Here is a 17,433-nt window from a genome sequence, read left to right on the forward strand (position 1 = left end):
TTTGAGCAACATACAAATTTATGGTCAGAAGACATTATCTCCTTAACATTGCAGCCCCGCCCCCAATCACCTCTTTAAATTCAGATTGTTTTCTCATTTCATCATTTCGATCGGAGTTTTCATCGTGGACAGATCTTTACAGGTCAACCCTAGACCACGGATTTATTTGTGCCCATAAACAAAACCCTGGTGTTAATCGCGAACTATTTCTGATTCCCGGTGAACGCGTCCCAGGGGACTCTTTGCCCTGTCACATGAAGATGCTATTTCAAGATTGATACTTCCCCAAAGAAGCGAGGAGATCATAAAGCCTAATGTATTCCGTGGTCTGGAATGATAATGTTGCAAAGAGGGGAGGGAATATTTCACCGTGGATCGTTACAACATCCCTGTAAGTTGTTAATATACTACTTACTGCTTCCCTTTAAATATTCATCCAGCTCCTGTTTATGGAGTGACTCCTATGCCTCAGTGTGGACTATGGGTTGGGACTAGGGGACTAGCAAGGACAAACCTGTGGACAGCTCCCTGGCGTGAGGGAGGAGGGTTGTGGATGGAGATAGAAGGGAAGAAGCCGCAGGAGGTAAAATGGCCAGTCATGGGCGGTGTGCGGAGACCGGAAGGGAGAGGGCTTTGGCAAGAAGAAGGAGGAACAGCGGGGTCCAGGGCTGATGCTGGACGTGGCCACAGAGATGCCTGTCCCTGGAGGCTTGGCCGGAAGAGGCACGTGCAGAGCCGCATGCAGGGAGGATGAGGAAGGGGGAAGGAAAAAGGCATTCGATGCAGGGAAGCGACCAGAATGGAGGGTGATTCCACTTAACCAACCTTTTCTACTTATCTCTACCTCGGTCCTGGGCTCGAGTCGCTGCCAATCTAGTAACAGAGCAGAGAGGCACCCGGCAAGGGCCTTAGTGAGGAAACCCAGGGTGAAGATGAAGAAATCTTGTGTTCTGTCCGCCAGGGAGAGTCTCAGAAAGCTTCTCAGAACGATAAGGCGGTGTTATTCCGTGTTTGGGCACAGTCTTTGAAAACAGGATTCGGATCCCAGCACCTCCCTCCCGAACTAGGTGACCTTGAGCCTGGGTCTCTTAGTGCCTCGGTTCTCCCATCTGCAAACTGCAGATAGTAATGTGACCCGACTCTTCAGATGAGGCGACATGGGACAGCAGCACTTGGCGAAGGGCCTGGCACAGAGTTAAAGCTTTTACCTGTTAGTCTTTGCTGTTATTCTAAGTGGTAATCGCCTAAGGGCACTGATGCCAGGGTTTATTCAAAGGCAAGGGGGAGCCATCCACACCTTCAGGGAAGGGAGTGATGGGGTCCGTCTTCAGTTTAAAAAGGAGCCTGGAGGCAGGTGGTGCTGGTGCCACGGCTACCGCGGCTGGGACAGGGCGGCAGGGCCACGGCTGGGACAGGGAGGCGGGGTCACGTCCTGATGTGGGTGCAGCACCAGGGAAGGCTCATTTGAAAGTGGGAAGAACTGAGTCTGCATAAAGCCGTGGTTCTCAACCTTCCTAATGCCGCGATCCTTTTGTGCAGTTCCTCATGTTGTGGTGACGCCCAATTTCATTATTACAAATTGAACATAATTAAAGCACAGTGATTAATCACAAAAACAATATGTAACTATATATGTGTTTTCCGATGGTCTTAGGCGACCCCTGTGAAAGGGTCGTTCGACCCCCAAAGGGGTTGCGACCCACAGGTTGAGAACCGCTGGATAAAGCAAAGAGGAGGTAGGTAGAAATGAAGATCTTGGGAGAGAAGGCATTGGGGGTGGAGTGGTCGGGGGTGGGGAGAGAGAGGGAACCACGGTTCCAACTGGTGAATTTTTAGGTGGATTCTCCTTTCCTACACACCATAAACTTCAGTTTGTTTTACATTTGCACTAACATTTAAAAATCGATGGGAGTATTGAAAGATAAAACTGGAGAAATACGGGCTGCACAATGTATCCACGTTCCACCCGCCACAGGAGCCATAGAAGGACCGCGTGCTCGCGGTGCTGGCCAGCCTCGGGCGGCTGGAGATGAGGAGTCAGCGGCCCCACAAGGGCAGCTCAGCACCCAGGCCCGGAGCCCGTGTCAGGAAGGCAGCCAGGCCCCTGGTCCTCACTGCCAGCCTGTGTTCGCCCTGATGTCCAGGTGGTGTAAGTGTTCTACCCTTTTCCCTCTGATGCCGATGGGGAGAAGGGCCCCACGTGCACTCATGGGAATGTTTCCCAACCATGACTCAGCGGGGGCACTTTGGGGTACCGTAGAAGCCAGGAAAAGTCAAAGGGCAAAGCATTTCCTTGTTTAATAGAATCAGAATCAGGACATTTCAGTGCCAATATGGGCTCTGTGTCATTTAATGGGACCAGTGGGGAGCGGTTATGCCGGAAGCCAATTCCACATGTCAGCAGGGCTGACTCATCTGGAAGTGGCTTCCCCAAACCTGAAAAGGATGCATAAATGATTGCTGGCTGCCAGACAGCTGAGGGCATTTCAATCTACATGTTATTGCCTCCTGCTGGCCAAACACCTGAACAGCCGTAGGCATTTCCCCCAATCTGACAATGGATTCTGTATAGTAACCCTGGCCTTTGATGTCTATCTACCTTGCCTTAGGACAATTTGTGTTAATAAACAGCAAGGGGTCCTGAGACAGGAGAAGAACTTAGTTCCTTTAGCTAAGTCTCCTCTGACTCCCCAAAATGCCTTCCAAAATTATGTTCGGATGTAGGGATGCGGCTCTGCACCTCTGACCACTGCACGGCCACCCCCATGACAGGAAGGCAGCTCCACCCCAGCGCACTGCGGGCTCCTCCGTCTGCCCCTCTCTCCATGGCAGGGAGGATGCTGGCCACAGGCACCAGTAGAAGCAACTTTGATCAAAATCTCTTGTCTTCACACACTATGTCCCCCAATCAATTTCACTTTTTAAAAATCCGTGTCTTCACTCACCATGTCCTCCAGCGCTCCTTCACTTCCTTGTCTCAGTTAAACCTCAGGCCACTGGCGAGACAGGACTGAAATCAGTCCGTTCCCGTTTTACAGGTGAGACCACTAACGCGGGGGGTAAGCACAGCCTCTGAGCATCAGACCTGGAGTCCAAATCCGGTTCTTCTGACTTCCCAGATCAAGTGTCCTGGTACCTAAGGAGAGATCCTGAACCTGGACCGCTCGCTAGGAGTGGAAGATGCCACTTTAACGACTTTAAAAACTCTGGAGGTGGTGGGAATCCTTCCGGTCTTGGACAAGGTCCTCTTTTACAACTTCCCAGGTCTCCCAGGCAGAGCCAGGGCGGTCTCGGGAGGAATATCCCAAATGTGGACGAGCATCGCCCTCTGGTGGCCAGTGGACAAAGTGCATCATAGTCTTAGCTCCCAGAACAAAAACAGGGCGGTCTCCAGCCTCCTTTGGCGGCCACGTGAGATTGTGACAGTTCTTTATTCTGGGCACTCGGCTGACTGGCTCAGCCAACGAATGAGATGTCCATCAGCCCAGGAGCGGGCTCCTGAGAACCTGGCCGAGGGGCTGGGTCTGAGGGCATTCGTCAGAGCTGCTCAGTGCTCACCAAGGAGACCTCAGGTGTCCCCGAAACCCACCGCACGGCCCCACGCTCACCCCTCCTGCAGGAAGCCTTGCGGGCTCCCTCCGGCTCTCCTGAAGCAGGTGACAGCTGTATGCCCTGGCTTGTCGCCCCACCCCCACCCCCCCCCCCAACCCACCCAAACGAGCCAGGATGGTGGGTGATACCTCTTCAACTTTTCAATTTCTAAATGCAGGGGCCAGTCTTGTCCGGGACCTGAAATAAAGCCAGACCCAGCCCAGATCCAGTGAGTAAGTGAATGAATTTGTTGGATCAGAGGAAAGTTCAGCTCAGCCATCGTCTCGCAGGCCCACGCTGGGCCCAACAGAAGAGTGAGGCTCCTCTGGAGAAACACAGGCTTGTAGGGGGCACACCTGTCGGTGCTTCGCTGCAGGTTCAAGGATGAGGCCAGGAGAGAAAGAGTCTCTGGGTAGCGTGGGGTGAGCATCAGGCCTGCAATGCTTGCTGCCTCCATTTCTCCAAGGAGCCCCAGAGGGGCTGTTTGGGACGTCTCCTTCTGGCAAGCCTTGGCGAGGAGCGAGCCAGCAGACCTGGGATCGATTCTGGGGAATTATCTGGGTGCCTCTATTTTCTCATCTATCCAATAGGAGCAAATAATATTGATGATCAGTTTTCAAACATAAAATGAGACAAGTAATAAAAACCTGTTCGCATCATGGTCAGTCTCTCTGGTACCTTCTGTGTTCTCAGCCCTGGTAGGCATCTCCTACCAGACGTTCATTCAGTCACTGCTGCAAAACGTGGGATGGTGGTCGGAGACTGCGTGCTGGGGGCAGCCTGCCTGAGTTGGGGTTCTTGCTCTGCCACTTACCAACTCTGGCCCCTTTTGCATCTTATCCAAGTTCTCTGGGTCCAGACAGCCCAGCTAGAAAAGGGAATGATGGGGGCACTCGCATCAGAGGAGTATTGTGAGCGTGAATAATCAAAAACACATAAAGGCAGGAGGAGAGTGAGTGGCTCTTAGGAAATGCTCAGAAAAGCAGGCTCTTCCTGCATGATCATGTAGAAGCTGCTTGTTATGAGGTTGGCTTGGCCTGGAAGGATGTATCTCAAAGATGGAACGGAGCTGCCTTTTACATAAAAATTGATCGTCCTAATGCACGGACTTGGTACGAACTTCTTCACCCTGTGCCCCACATGGCATCGATGTGAGCGAGAAAACAGGATATGCCTTGAAGACATCTGTTGCTCTAATGTTTATTGAATTAAGTAATTAATAGGTTCTTTATTTTTTTAACAGGTTTGCACTGCATGCATGAATTCGTAAATGAGGAAGCAATATAAATGGAAAATGCTGGGTGTGATCTCCACCCTGTGACTGCACCAAGCAGAAGCTAGTGGCAGAAATGGGAGCCATACATCTACTGAGAGCCCCGAAGACCTTCGTGCCAACCCAGGACCATTTAATATTTCCATTAATGACCTGAAGGATGGAATCGAGACCCAGCTAATCAGATCTCTGCATGATACGAAGCTGGAAGGGATCTTAGCTACTTTGGAGGCCAAGATTAAAATGCAATCCAAGCTTGACGAATTGCAGAGATGGGCCTAAATCAATAAAGAGAGTGGCAATAAAGATAAATGCCAGCTGCTCGGAACAGGGCTGAGCAAATTACCCAGGTACCCAATGGTGAGGAGAGGAATGAGTTCTGAGGGGGCTGGGCGGAGCTACCTGGATGCAAATTCATCAAGCATTTGAACAGTGGAGGCTCAGCTCTGTCCCCTGGTGGTGTAAGAATAACCCAGAGAGCTTGGCGAGATGCAGATTTCCAGGTCACAGGCCCAAGGTTGGGATTCGGTTGGTCTGGAAAGGGCAGTGCTTTCAGAAAGCCAAGAGCCCAGCAGCCTCTGACCACATGCACCACTATTTCCCACGACATGCTTACTCTGGGACACTTATTCCATGGGATGTTATGCAAGAATTAACTTCTACGGTCAAATACACTCAGGAATGCTCCCTTTCAAAAAACAAACAAGAAAACAATCTTAAGGTAAGTGAGCATATTGATGATTCCAACATTTTCTGCAGCGACATAAACATCTTAACTGGTTTAATCCCCGACTTGTTGACCAGGGAGCCACGTCTTTGTGTGACAGCAGCAGCATCTTGGGGACACGCTTCAGAAACTGTGATTCCCAGCGGGCCCCTCCCTGGGCTAATGCTCCAGGATTTCTCAGTCCTTTCACTGACCTGTGTTGAAACTTATCCAGGGGCCTGGAACTTGAAATCCTCTTAAAGGCTGCTCCGTCCTCACCTTCCCTGGGTCTGAACTTCCCTCTAACATTTAGAGAAGTCGGAAGCAAATTGGCTTGAGCTTCCAGTCTTAGGTTTCCTCTCGCCTGGTCACAGTGCACCCGTGTCCCAGGCTGGGGAGGCGGGGAGGGAGGGAGAGTGCTTGTCCTTCTTTGTTCATTGTCTTCCTTGATCTTGTGTCAGAGAGAACCCCGTGTGCCATGGGCCCCCTTACAAAACCCCATTTCTCAGCCTCCTGCACAGGTGAGGTGGTTAGTCAGAAGTATACAGAGGTCACTGGGGGATTCCTGGGGAATTACTTTAAAGGGGCTGACCGACTGGAAGGCAGCCTTTCCCCTCCTCCCCACTCCCTTCCTCTTCCTAGTAGGAGCACTGGCAGCCATCCTGGGCCAGGAGGTGAAGCTGCAGGTGGCAGCCATGCACAGAGGATGGGAGAACTGTGAGCCACCAGAGCAACCCCGCGCTGCCCGAGAGAAAAAGGTGCACCCAATTTTGTTTAAGCCATTGTTTTTTCAAGTCTCTGTTATCAGCTGTGAAACGCACTTTTGAACTCATACAGAGCAGAACCAGCAAAGCCTTCTGGTTGTTTTTCACAAATCTCAGCCCTGCGGGGTTACCATCCTGACTGAGTCCCTACATGTCTTTGCTGTACCTCGTGTGTGTGTGTGTGTGTGTGTGTGTGATGGTGCGAGCCTATATCAGGTGTGTGTGTGTGTGTGGGTGTGAGCCTATATCAGGTGTGTGTGTGTGTGATGGTGTGAGCCTATCTCAGGTGTGTGTGTGTGTGTGTGTGTGTGAGGGTGTGAGCCTATATCAGGTGTGTGTGTGTGTGATGGTGTGAGCCTATCTCAGGTGTGTGTGTGTGTGTGTGTGTGTGAGGGTGTGAGCCTATATCAGGTGTGTGTGTGTGTGATGGTGTGAGCCTATCTCAGGTGTGTGTGTGTGTGTGTGTGTGTGAGGGTGTGAGCCTATATCAGGTGTGTGTGTGTGTGATGGTGTGAGCCTATCTCAGGTGTGTGTGTGTGTGTGTGTGTGTGAGGGTGTGAGCCTATATCAGGTGTGTGTGTGTGTGATGGTGTGAGCCTATCTCAGGTGTGTGTGTGTGTGTGTGTGTGTACGCACTCATCCTCTCTTTGGCACAGAGCAGTTATATTGCCTGAGCCCAGCACAGTTCCCAGGCAGCCATGCCTGTGCCTCTGCCTTCCTCTTCCTCTTTTCCCTTTCATTGGGATTAACTACAGAACGGAATTAACGCAGAATGACATTTTTGAGAGCTGTACATCCAAATAGAATGAACTTCCCTTTTGGAATCTCTGTCTTTAGAACTTTTTTTTTTCTAAAGCTATGTCATCTTCATCCTTTATCCGAAATCAGTGAGTGACTCCTGAGAAGTGGGTTGAATGGAAACTCCATGTCAGGAACCCCCTTTACATCACCAATGAGACGTGTTGAAAAGAAAAAAAATCATGCAGCTGCAAAGAAAAGCAAGAAATGAGCATAATCAAGAGTCAGGGGATACGTGTGATTCACTCCAGTGATGGATCAGAGGGCAGAGGGGTCCCGTGGGCACCTATGTCCTCCCCCCCCCCACGGGGCCACCTCCAGCTCCAGGGGCCCGTGGAGATCTGGTCTTCGCTCTCCACTCCGTTAGACAGCCCGCTTCGCCCAGAGCAGGCCCTCATTTTGCGCCCGGTGCCGGCCCGAGGAGGAACCGAGATCCGCTGGAGTTTCTTCCGGCGTCTGCCCTGTGATCTCAACAGCAACACAAAAGTCTTTGAACTTTTCCTCTCCTGTTCCTTGACTGGGAGCTTTCTTTGCAAGGAACTGTTTTCCGAGTTCAAACCTAGTGAGACTGTTGCATTTTCTGAGAGATTCAAATGGAAGACTCCTGGGAGAAGGACCCAGCGTCCACTGAATGCCTATGGCTGACCGGTGCACACGCATCACCGCTATCCGTGGTTCAGCCCCTTCTCACCATCTCCCTGTCCCTGAACAGGCCTCACTAACTTCGCTGCAAAACCCCGCAGGCTTTCGCCAATGTACGGAATACAGACCTGCACAGGGCATCCATTTTCTCCCAATAATACAGGTGGCATGTATGTGCCTTAAAACGGGCAGAAGCCGCGTGTCATCACGCACTCTTCATCCCCATGCCTCCTGGTGATGGAATGAATGAACGAACAAATGCATGAACGCTGAATAAATATCGAACAACTTAAATATTTATAAACATGCACAAACTCCAAGGGTTTCGCTGGAGAATGACTGGGCTCTTGCTCCCCGGTACTCCAAGCAGAAACCACGCTGCTCTTCCCTGAGTAGCTCCCAGATGGCATCCTCCTCCCTGCAGAGAGCACTGTCCCCCTGAAAACTTCCGGAAGCAGGAGAGCTGGGAGTCTGTAACATGTCACGTCATTTTTCCATTATACTCACGGGGCTGGCGACCGGATGCCTCGTGCTTCATCTTCTGCCTCCTTTGGGCAAACACGCCAGCCGGTGCTCAATTCTCCAATTGACTGGACGGCTCAGGGAGCAAACCCTCAAATCTGATTACAGGAAAATTCATTTCTTGAAGTCCTCCCTCAGGGTTCAGAGCTCATAAAAGAAACCTCCCGAGGCCCCTGCTTAGGGAGAGAGAAGCCCTCCCCCGTGTTGCAAATCTGCAGATGGGCAATAATTAACCTGAACTAATTACGGCCTAGCCCCGGGTCAGCCTCCCCAGATCAAGGAAGAACTTTTCACTCAAACACTCAAGGAACATTCAGCAGATTTTAACATGAAAGAGCCTGACCCAAATAGTACCCCCTACCAGACAACAGTGGAACCGGCTGGGGGGCCACTGTGGGGAGGTTCACAGCTGGCGCCCCAATAAAGTGAACGTGCAGGGCTGCTTTCCCTGGAACCAGCTACGAGATTCTTAAGGATTTTTGAAACAAACACAGCCACAGATATCAACACAAAGACAGACAGCAAGCTACGAAAGCCACGTTTTATTTAATATATTAAAAGATGACAGCCCTGGCCGGGCGGCTCAGTCAGTTGGAGTGTCAGCCCGCACCCCAAAAGGTTGTGAGTTCGATTCTCCGTCACGGCATATAACTAGGTTGCGGATTCTATCCCCAGGGAAGGCACCTAGGGGAGGCAACTGATTGATGTTTCTCTCGAGCATCAATGACTCTCTTTCTCTCCCCCTTCCTCTCTCTCTAAAAATCAATAAAAACTTATCCTTGGGTGAGGATTTAAAAAAAGATGACATGGAAAAATAAGGGGGGAGGGGATGAATACTCCAAAAGAAAAAAGAGTAAATTATAAGGAAAGATAGTTTGCCACAGAAACAATAGCCAGTCAACACATGGTTTTTTAAATGTTCAATCTCACCCAGGTAATAAAAAAAAAAAATTGAACAGCGGGAACTTTTTGTCTTACCAGCTGGGTAGTTTCTTCTGTTCATGGTAATGGTCATGTTCCTAAAGGTGGTGAACAGGGCACTTCTATACACTGCTGCTGGGAGTGAATGATGCAACTTTTGGAAGGCAATTGGCAAAATATGCGTATCCTTTAACCTTTCGACTTAAAAACTTTGTCCCCAGGGCAGTGGTTCTCAAGCACAGGCCACTTTGCCGCCCAGGGGACATTTGGCAATTTGGAGATATTGACTGTCGGCTATTGCGGGAGGGTGTGGTACCGGCATCGGTGAGTAGAGAGAGGCCAGGGATGCTGCTAAGCGTCCTCCGATGCGCAGGACAGCCTCCAGAATAAGAATGATTGGTCTGAGACATCAATAGTGTCGCCGTTGAGAAGCCCTGCCTTAGGGGAGAATGTCAGGCAAGTACACAGGGATACAGATGTGAGGGTATGCAGTGCGGCATCGTATCAAAGGGTAAAAATGAAACACTGCACGTCAACAGGGGGCCAGTTAAATAAGTCACACTCCGTCCTGCACAAGAATACCGTCAAGCCACCAACTATTACATAAACCTGTGTTTCCTGACGCGGAAATACATTCACCGGGTAGTGCTACATGAGCGGACCCGGCCTTGAATCCCATGACCAGCATGGTAAGATATTTTTTGTCTGCATATATTTTTTAAAAAAAAGTCTGAGCACCTTTAACCACCCACATCACATGTTTGACAGTGATTTCCTTTGGGTGGAAGCACGGCAGGCGGTTTTAATTGTTTGTTTTAGCTTAGCAATGTCTCCCATTTTTCTGCCATCTGCACGGCTAATGGGGACCTGGTAATGTACTGTTTCAGAGTAGAGGCAGCCACGGCATGTTCCTGCTGGATCCTTTGCCACCAGCGTGACACAGGAAGCCCTGGGACCTGTGAGGCTGTGTCCCCACATGCCACCAAGCACTGGGGCTGCCCCCCTAGGTTAATCCCAAACCCATAAGGTCACCTGATGGCATCATGTCAATCCTTCCCTTTTCTCTTCCTGGAAATCACCCCAAAACAACAGTTTCCATTGAACCCGGGACATGTAAAACTTCAGAACCCACATGATTTGGAAGGACTGCCCAAAGCCATGGAAAGACAGCAGGAGCCTGGACAGGGGACACGGGAGGGAAGTGGAGCGGCTAAGCCCGCAAATGGAACTCTGCAAGGAGGGTCGACCCCTGTCCTGCAGAACCAGAGCCGCTTGTTCACAGCGGTGGGAAAGGAGTGGCTGTGGGCTTGCCTGAGGACATTGTTTGGACATGGTTTGGTTTTAAGAAGCAAGGGGAGGGGGGGATGAGAGATCACCAAACTAGCCATGTTTGCAGGGAGCTGTCTTCCTCTGAAGCAGCTGAGAAGAGAGTGAGTTTGAATGGCAAAAACAAACACCACCATCCCCCCCCCAAACCCCCCAAAAATAAATAAAATAAAAACCAACTTCTTGCCTGGCTGGTATGGCTTAATGGTTGAGCATCAACCCATGGACCAGGTCACGCTGCCTGGGTTGCAGGCTGGATCCCCAGAAGGGGGCATACAGGAGACAGCAGATCCATGATTCTCATTCATTGATGTTTATCTCTCCCTCTCCCTTCCTCTCTCTGAAACAAACAAACAAAAAAACCCCAGCTTCTTACCTCCATTGGCTTGGGAGCCACAGAGGCTAAACAAACTCATGGACAATAGCTTGTATCTTTTTTTTTTTTAAGGGCTGTGCTGGGGACACAGTGGGAGCAATCAGACATGCTTCCTGCCTTTGCAGAGCCCACAGTCTGGTGGGGAGCCAGACGGTAGTCAAATAATCCCACAAATTGCAAATGCAATAAGGTGGGTAAGAGCTTAGACTTCGGAGGCAGGTAAGCCCAGGATGGAGCCCTGCTCCTGAGGGGGCTCTGCTCACCTGCCAAAGGTGGAGTCGTTGTGGGGTTCAGTGAAGGCACCGTGTGCAAGTCACTTAGCACAGCGCCCCGCCCAAAGTAGGTGCTCACAGGTGTTTGCTATTGTTAGCAATACAACGGACACTGTCAATAGCAGCAGCAGTAGTGAGAAGAGTAAGATGAAGGTAAAACAAAAGTCGTAAGGACCCACAACAGGGTGCGGGGGAGGGGGCTCGATGAGATGGTGGATCATGCAAGTTTCTCTGGGGAAGAGCTAAGCAGCAGTTCTCAACCTGTGGGTTGAGGCCCTTTGGGGATCGAACGACCCTTTCGCAGGGGTCGCCTAAATACACCCTACATATCAGATATTTACATTACGATTCATAACAGTAGCAAAATTACAGTTATGAAGTAGCAACGAAAATAATTTTATGGTTGGGGGTCACCACCACATGAGGAACTGTATTAAAGGGTCAAGGCATTAGGAAGGTTGAGAACCACTGAGCTAGAGGAAGCACAAAGGACGTAAGTCTCCAGGAATTTACAAAAATCTTGGGATGGTTTGGATTCCGCCAGTGTATGGCACTGGCATTACAGCTGAGCTGAGCTGGCTCTCAGGGGCCGAGACCCCCGCTGACACCTGAGCCCATTCTAACACAGAGGGCCCCCTCCCCCACCCCACTCTGCCTCTGCTGACAGCAGGTGGGAGCAGCCTGGCAGGAGCTAATGAAATGTTTACTGAAAAGATTAGCTTGTCAGTGGAGCCTGGGCAGATGGCTATCGATCCTCTGCTGTCTGTCACCCCCTTTCCATCTGAGACTAGGTGTGGGAGCAGGTTCCCTCTGCCCCAGAACTCAGGCCTCAGGCACCGTGGCACGCAGGAAGAACGGGCTGCAATGTGGGCAAGTCTCTTAGGAATGTGCTGTGGTCAGAGTGGTCCCCTAGAAGCCCCACCTCTGCTCTCGTGGATTGTTCAGCTGTGAATCGTGGAAAGAGCAAAAGAAGTGTCAGACTGAAGTTCAAATCCTGCCTTTATTATTCTGTGACCTCGGACTCTTGGAGACTCAATTGTTCTCATCTGGAAAATGGGACAATACCTACTTCATGGAAGTGTTTCAAGACCAATCAGGAAGTGGGTATCAAAGTTCCAAGAATCAACATTGTTGAAGGGATATTTATTTGATTTTTTTTTTTAGATGAGAAAAATGAGGCCACGATGAGAACTCTTGTCCTAGTCCATGAATTTTTCTGAGGTGTAATGCCAGTTAGTGGTCTTGGGTAATCTGGCTTGTAGGATGTCCTAAAAAGCATGACTTTGACATGTGGGCAATGCTGAGCCACTGAAGGATGTGACTTGATAAAATATGAGAGTAGCAAGATCACTCTGGCTGAAGGGAGGTGAGACTGCAGTTTGTCACAGCTAAAGTAATGGCAGTGGGCGACAGGCTCCATGGAGATGGAATGTATAGGGGTAGATGATTGATGGTTGGATTGGACATGAGAGATAGGGGAGAGATGACTCCAATGAGCATGGTAATACTTTCAATGAGGTGTGGGACTCGGGAACCTCCACAGGACAGGGAGGAAGGGGGGCCGAGCAGAACCCACTGATGGTCTCCATGTTCTTGGAGAGAGAGGTGAGGGTGTCTGATCAGGACATGAATGGAGAGTCAGGGACTCAAGGGAAGTGAGGAAGTTGTCCAACAGTCACTGTGGGAATGGAAGAGAGAGAACTCACCTGAGCCACATGGAAGGCCTGCCAGGCGGTACGGGGCCTGGCTGGGATGGAGACCAAGAGCGTGTATAGGAAGAGAAGAGCTGCGTCTGAGGGGTGCCCAGGCTACAAATGGGCAGGACCTGGGAACGGATGGCAGGTGGGGGTGGGGGAGGAGCTTGCTCAGATTGCTGAGCTGGGGGATTTGGGTGTCACTCAACCCCACTGCACATATGGGGAGGGGTGATGGGAGCAAGTTGGGGGCATTTTAGGACAGGCAGCCTGGGGCTGCTTTCAACAGGTGAGCAGGTTTCCACCCCTTCTCATCAGCCTCTTGCTTGTCACCCTTCCTTGGAGTGAAAATTGACAAACCTGACTGTCAGCCGCCTGGAGACCAGAGAGGATGCTGCCTCAGCATTCCAAAGGCCCCAGTGCACATGTGGAGTGGAGCGGGGACCAGGCCAGGAGGCAGCCACTGCCGCTGACCCCGTGACCCTGGGCATTTCTCTTCCTCTTCCCTTTTCTCAGCTTTAGTTTTTAGTTCCCCCATGCAGACATTAGGATTATTTCCAGGAACCTAAGGACTCCACTCAGTGCGAACTTCTTCCAAGTGCAGTTTTCCCCATGAGTGTGTTTTGTCTTGATTTATAACCTGAAGTGCTGGGGAGGGGGGCATGGAGCTCAGGAACACAAACACACAGTGAGCAGCCAACGTCTCAACAAGATCTGAACGTACAATGTTTCCTGTTAATTAATGGCTTCTTTTGAGGTTATTAAGTTAGACTGGGTAGGTGTGTGGCCTTTCTTCCTACTGCCCTTCCAATTAACAGGCACTTTGCTTGGTAAATGTTAATTTAGAGTAATTGGGCGTGCAGAAGAGGGAAGTGCAGGCTGGGGAAAACAATGATCCTGCCACTGTAGGTTAATTGCTAGTAAGTATTGTTCCTGCAGCCCTGGTCCCGGATGATTAATGGCCTTGGAGTAAAGGCTGAAACCCCGAGAGTTGGCAGAGGCTGTGGCAGGCAGGCTTAACCCCTCAGTGACTGAGAAAAATCACAGTGGGTCTTCCTGGGCTTATGAGCAAGTCTTGGGGTGCGCTCCCTACCTGTGAAGAGGTGAGCTGGATCTCTTCTCCTATATTCACAGTGGCTGGGCCAGTGAGGCTCCCACCTTTTCCCTCCCTCTGCCCCCTAACATACCCCCAAACCATAAGGAGCAACTTTGCCCAGGACCCAAACATTACTCTCCAAATAATGAGTGATCTATCCAGGAAGGGATCCTAGTATGGATGTTGAAACTGAAGAGAGAAGTGGAATAGAGATTAAAATTGTTCTAGACATTTACAAGGAACATATAGGACAAAGGGAGGAGGGGGGATGGCTCTTCCCAAGAGGAAAGCATTATTTTTGCTCTAGTCCATTATTTAAGCCTCTCTGTACATCGGCAAGTGTGGGGATCCCCAGGCTGTAATCTAGAGGTGAGCCTGCTGACACATGGATCAACAGCCTATAGGAGCCTATAGCCTGCCCTCACCTTCAAGGGGTGGCTTCCCCGGAAAACAGGCTTTACCAGAGATGTAGATATATTAATGTCGTCCTTCATTATGAAAGTGGATGAACGGCCAAATATTAGAGGAAAACCAATAGCACGAAAGAGCTAAACAAAGATGAGTAATGGAAGGAGTCATCCTGGAAAAACAAGACATAATAGGTAATATTCAAGAAGAAAACTCTATGGAGAGATTTGAGAGAATCTTAAGCCTCTAACAAAAACAAGAGCTACCTGCCATTACAAAGGGAACCATCAGTGAACAAGAAATCATTTTTGGGAATTTAAAATGACTGTCAAAAAACTATTTTCGGCAAACAGAAGGAATTACAGAATAGCCAAGACTAAAAACCATACCAGTAATCTGTGAGTCAATGAAATCTCCTACAACACAGGAAAAGGACAAAGCAGTGAAAAATTAAAGTCCAGGAACAAAGAAAGATCCAAGAGGTCAACACACATTCATTGGGGAGTTTGAGAAAGAAAAGAGGGGGTGGGGATCACACATAATAGAAACACTTTCTGAGCTAGGAGAAAACACAAATCTTCAGATAAGCCCACCAGGTACCAGGCAGGATAAATAACAGTAAGATCCATACCTAGACACCTGTAGAAATTTCAAAACCCCAGGAACGAGTCTTAAAAAGAAGAAAAAAAAATAGGTCAGCTACAAAGGAGTGAGAATGTGACTGAAATGACTTCCCAGCAGAAATACTTTTAAATTATGTCTTTAAAATCCCAGCCATCTACTCTGGAATAGGAATTTGAGCCTAAATTATATTCCCGGCCAAACCATCAATCAGTAAGGGTGGGGGGAGGGATATTTTCAGCTGTGCAGAGAAAGCAATGCACTCAGATTCACACATGTACTTGAGCAAAGCAAAAGGAATCTAAGAATGAGATTTCAAGGAACATGAGGTTAAAACAAACTAATGAAAAGCTGTGATTGCTGGGAAACTGAGGAAAATAAAAATGAAATTAAAAGACAGCTTTGAACCTTGACAATTGTGGGGTAGGGGTTAAGCACATGGAGTTAACTTTATTTCTCTACTAGAGGCCTGATGCACAAAATTCCTGCAAGGGGGTTGGCCCCTGCCGCAGCAGCGGCTGCCTGTGCCTCGGCCCCTGAGGCTTTGTTCAGAAGGACGTCCGGTCTAGTTAGCATATTATGCTTTTATTATTATAGATAGATCTGACCACGTTTTGTTCTACAGTGATTGGTATTTACACAACCATGATATGGGAAATGCTATTTTTACTAGGTTTAAGTATTCAGAAGTTGACCTAGATGACTTGATTATAGTTCTGGAGCAGAATGTAGACATTATAAATTGTGAAAGTTGGGAAGGATGGAGACCACAGCTGTTTATGTGGAGGAATGAGCACGATGGAAAGAGGCACAGAGAAGCTGCAGAATAAACTGAATTATATGGCCCCATGTATACGTCATATGTCTATTTTATATGCATAGTAAAACAGCTGGAAAACTTACAATCACTTTTACTTTCTACACTTCCACATGTTTTAAATTTTTACAAGCATAACTTTGACAATCAAAAAACTTTAACTAGAATACTAAAGATGTATTTATTTTATTAGCTTGCGAGGGCACTTAGGGTTTTTGGTAAGGCCCTGAGCAATAAAGACTGTGTAAAATGAACTGCATTTTGTGAAACCCACAATCTAAAGCTAAACAGAAGGCTGCAGTTCTAAACAAAACAACACCACCATCACCACAAAAAAAAAAAAAAAAAAGAAGCACAACACTGCCATCTACTGAAGATTTCTTGGAGAATCTGAGTTAGGAAGGCTTTTTGTTTTGTTTTATAAGTAACACTAGAGGTCCGGTGCACAGATTCCTGGGGTCTCTCAGCCTGGCCTGCAGGGATCGGGCCGAAACCGGCTCTCCGACATCCCCTGAGGGGTCCTGGATTGTGAGAGGGCACAGGGCAGGCTGAGGGACCCCACCAGTGCACAATTGGGGCTGGGGAGGGACCGCTTGCAGAGGGAGGCCCTGCCCACCCACTGCAGCCTGCTGGTTGGTCACAGACACTGTGACTTGCCTCAGCCTTGGAAGCCCAGGCTTCCTCCTGAAGGACTTTGGGACTAATTACCATATTATGCTTTTATTATTATAGACTAGTAGCCCTGCACACGAATCCGTGCACCAGTAGCTTGCTGCTGCCCTCCTGTAGCTCTCTGCCTGCTGCCCCTCCCTCCTGTAGCTCCCCCGCCCCTACATCTCCCCCTCCCCTCCTCCTCATAGCTTGCTGCCCTGCCCCCTCCTGTAGCTCTCTGCCACCCGCTTGTAGCTCACTGCCCCACCCTCCTGCTGATCCGTGATCTGGTCATTACGCGGTAGGTCATTACGTAACGACCATTTGCATATTACATCTTTATTATATAGGATAGATTGCCTTTGACACTTGCACAAACTTGAAATCTGGCTTGTCTTCTACCAGCAGCAGGGATTACTAGCGACATATGTACAAAATTAGGATGGTATGGAGAGATACCTGGGAAAGTCTGGGCAACAGTTTAAGACATGGAGTTTGTTCACCGCAGCAAAGAACTGACCCAAGGATATGGCCTCATTTCTGACACGGATGAAGGGTACGGGACCAGTGAAGAGTAGGGATAGGGTACCAGAAAGAACATTTAATAAGTCTTGCTTTCCAAAAATAACTTGTCCAGTGAAATAGTGAATGCATCCCTGGTCTCTGGAAATGGGAGAACAGGGAGAGCCTGTCCTGGAGCTACAGAAAGAATGCTGGTGTTCCTGAGCTCGATGACATGGCCAAGGCATTCAGCCATGTTTTGGAATGACTCCAATATACCAAGGAGCCGGAGTCTAAGAGGAACCAAGCTGCATCTCATTAGCCATCTTGCCACACCCAACCTGTTAGCAGGCACTGGATTTGCATATCTCACTTACCCACCCTTAGGACACGTTCCCTAAAAACTCAGGCCCTGAAACCTAATAAACCAAACTCTTGTTCCTTTTTAAAGTAC

This window comes from Myotis davidii, unplaced genomic scaffold (assembly GCF_000327345.1).
Source record: "Myotis davidii unplaced genomic scaffold, ASM32734v1 scaffold534, whole genome shotgun sequence".
Lineage (NCBI taxonomy): Eukaryota > Metazoa > Chordata > Mammalia > Chiroptera > Vespertilionidae > Myotis > Myotis davidii.